Source organism: Geospiza fortis, unplaced genomic scaffold, assembly GCF_000277835.1.
Source record: "Geospiza fortis unplaced genomic scaffold, GeoFor_1.0 scaffold317, whole genome shotgun sequence".
NCBI classification, from domain to species: domain Eukaryota; kingdom Metazoa; phylum Chordata; class Aves; order Passeriformes; family Thraupidae; genus Geospiza; species Geospiza fortis.
This window is the reverse complement of record NW_005054398.1, coordinates 2594997-2598356: the sequence shown is the minus strand read 5'-3', so window position 1 is coordinate 2598356 and position 3360 is coordinate 2594997. Positions and strand designations below refer to the sequence as shown.

The 3360-nt window shown below is 46.8% G+C and overlaps 1 long non-coding RNA gene across 1 annotated transcript; it reads right to left on the bottom strand.

Moving 5' to 3' along the window:
* Nucleotides 1-1373: 1373 nt before the first annotated feature.
* LOC115948430 lies at nucleotides 1374-3360 on the bottom strand. Its single transcript, XR_004082259.1, has 3 exons — nucleotides 3303-3360; nucleotides 2111-2223; nucleotides 1374-1596 (listed from the first exon to the last, which is right to left on the bottom strand). It is a non-coding gene; the product is annotated as an uncharacterized LOC115948430 (long non-coding RNA).

Sequence of the window (3360 nt, the reverse complement as noted above, 5' to 3'; positions counted from 1 at the left end):
AAAGAGTGTCCAGCTCAGATTAAATGAGCCCTGTGAGCAAAGGCAGTCTGATAGCAAGGTATGATGACACATAGATGAGTGAGCTGGACACACAAAACCTGAGTGACTGACTCCAGGGTGCCTGGGGAAGGCAGGGATAAGGGACACTGCATTGGGAGTGGTGGACAGGACAGGGGCTCAGAGGGCTGCAAGGACCTGCCATCCAAATTGTGCCCTGTGTCCTGCCCAGCGTTCATTGGCTCCTGCTAGAGATTCCATCCCAGGCACTGCAGACACACATGACCCATCCTAACAACAATAAAGGAATTCATACTTTGGGAAGGCTCCTCCCCTCCCTGTGCTGTGCACTGACCTAGAGTTTAACTGGCCAAAGCAGCTCAAAGGGAATGAGTCCATTTGAATATGGAAACTCAACTCAATAAGGAATAAAGACAATTGCTTCAAGCTTGTGAGTTCAGAGAAAGAAAAACAGGTTTCCAGATCTCCTTTGGGAACTAGAACCTCCGGCTTTCACCCCTCCCTGCTGTTTCCTCCCAGTATCACCCTCATTCCCTTCCCTCTTGCCTCCTGTCTAATGAGGGTCTGGCAAACCCTAATTTCTCCAAGGCAAATTCAGTGAGGCCAAAAGCTCACACAGACAGGTCTGTCAGTTCTGAGTGGCCTGAGAACAGGTGCCACAGTGCAACTCTCCAGAGCTAATCTTCAAACAAGCAAGAATCACATCCTTTGTCTGCTTCCTGCAGAAAAAAAGGGGTTTTCCACCTTTTCTCTTTTTTCCCCACCTTTTCTGGTTTTTTATTTTTTTCCTAAAGGGAACAAGTTCCATTTCCAATAACTGAACACTGATTAAAACCACTGTCCTTCTACCTTCCCCTCAAGTTGCAAGCAGCTTACACCAAAAAGCTGTCAAGAAAAAGATTTATTGTACAAGGACTTCATAACACCAGGGAAAAGAAATGAAGGAAAACTGTTGACATTAAATTTTAACTCTTTCCATTCTGAAAAATATTTTAAACCTTACCCTTCTCTTCTCATGCTTTTAATAAAAGTATCCCAGTGAAAATTCACTGAGATCAGTTTCAACTCTTTGAAATTACACACAGCAGTGACCCAGAGGCAATCAGCTCGCTATTTCCATAATTAAACAGGTATTTAATCAATACTTTTAATTCAGTCTGTGTTAGCTCATATGAATGCAACAGCCCTGTGTCCCTCTCTGTTACCTCTAACTGGAATTCATGGGGTGGCTCAAGGGCAGGCCATAGGGAGCTGGACTTCAGTTCTCAGCCAACAGTTCCACCTCTAATTTTGCTGTTTGAGACAAATCAAGATCTCCATTGGCTTAAAAAATAAATGTTGACCAAGAAATGGGTGTTTAGCTCTTTAACTGAACAGGTTCTCTGAGAGAACTTGTCTTTTTATAGACCTCTTATTTTTGTTGGCAGATTGTAAAATGAATCATACAATTACCTTTGCAGCCTTATTCAAGTGCCCTGCCAGAATTGTCCATGGAGGCTGAGCACCAGCAGTTTACAAAGATCAAACTGAGGTGGTTCCTCCTCAGCAGCATCCACTGCATTGATGTGGAAACTGCATCTGCAGAAAAAAAACCCCAAACTTTACTCTTCAGGGCAACAACTGCAGCACCACACGACAAACCAATCACCCCAATTGTGAATTGTGCCTTAATTCCCCAAAGTGCTGCTGTGTCAGACTGCTGCTCACAGCCACACCCTGACATGGGACTAATAATGGGGTCCCTGAGCAGTGACAACGCTCTGGGTTGAGGCTGCCCCATGGGCACATCTAATTATGATGTTCTGTGACAAGGCTATAAATAGCCACAGGTGAAGCCCTCATTGCAGTAGGGTTTTGGGGCAGGTATGTACTCTCTTGTCTCTGCCTGCCTGGGCTGGAGAGCTGTTTGTAACCATGAGAGCCTCACAGGCCTCTCCCCCAGGGAGTGTGAAACCAGCGAGATTTCATACACACACACTGATCAAACATCAGCCAGAAAAGCACTGAAGGGGAAATGATTAAATCTGCTCAAATGAAAAAGCTACTGACAAAAACCAAAGACCACCTGAGCAAAGGAAAAGGGGAGTTATACCTTAATCAAGCAACTCTGGTGAGCTGAACACGGTCTGAGAGGAAAAGATGAGCACTCTGTGAAGGGCTGCTATGGCAGGAAGGTATTCGAGGATAAAGAACTGCATGAAGGATCTGTTGAAAAATAGGGAAAGCAGAAAAGCCTCTAGTTTGTCTTCACAATTCTGTTCTTTAAGATCATTACATTATTGCTTTAGGCTCACAATCCCAGCCATGCCCCTGGTCACCATCAGCTGTCAGATGAGGAAGTTCTCACACTCTCTTTCACCAGCAATTCTAGCCTCCACCCTCCACTTGGCCTGCCCATCTCTGCACCCTCAAAGCTCTGAGGAATAATTTCAGAGAAAGAGAATACATAAATAAATGAGGATGTCCTTTATGGCAATGTCTAGGAAGAAAGGGAACCTGATGGTCAGCCAATGAGCCATGAGGGCCAGACATGAATCCATGGCATGGCTGCTGACTAAATACCATCCTAAAAAGAAAGAAAAATCAGCAAAAAAGCCTTTCACTAATCTATTTCCTTTACTGCTTGCTTTGTCACAGTCTGAGGAGATGACAATCACTCACAACACAGAACTGAATAAGGAAATTATCAGCTGCCTCAGCCAACGCGCTGTGGCACACAGTTGTCAAACTCTTGCAAATTTTGTCAGAAGTCTCTGAGTGAACGCTTCTGCGATTTCTAGAGAAGCCCAGAAAAACTCCCTTTCATTAGAAAGGGAAACCTCCCTTCTCGCTCACTAGGGCATCTCTGTGAGGGAGGCACCAGGCAGCAAAGGGCGTTCCCAGGCCTGCTCCCAGCGCCGGGGACCTCAGGGGTGTGGGCAGATCTAATGAGGCCACCGCACCCTGGGGAAGGCACGGAAGAGGCCGAGACAGACCAGGAACTTTTTCATTAAAAAAAAAAAATAGATTAGGGTTGATTATCAGACAGTGACTGGGTTGATGGATGTGAGCCTTCAGAGAAACTTTAGTGTGAGGCAGGGCAGAGAAGCTGTGGGACTACAGGCACTGCGCTGTTGGGCCAGAGTGGAAATACAACACAGACCCACAAAGGTGTTGGGGAACAAAGAAATAACGGCACCGTGACGAGGAACCCCGGGGAGGGCATGGCCAGCAGCACCACGTACATAGGAGTGCAGGCATCAGCTCAGCGCTACCGAAGGCCCCAGCACCGGGGCAGTGCTCACCGTGGGCTCCTCATCCCGGCTGCCTGAGGGTTCGGCCCGGCGGTGCCGTGAGGGAGCC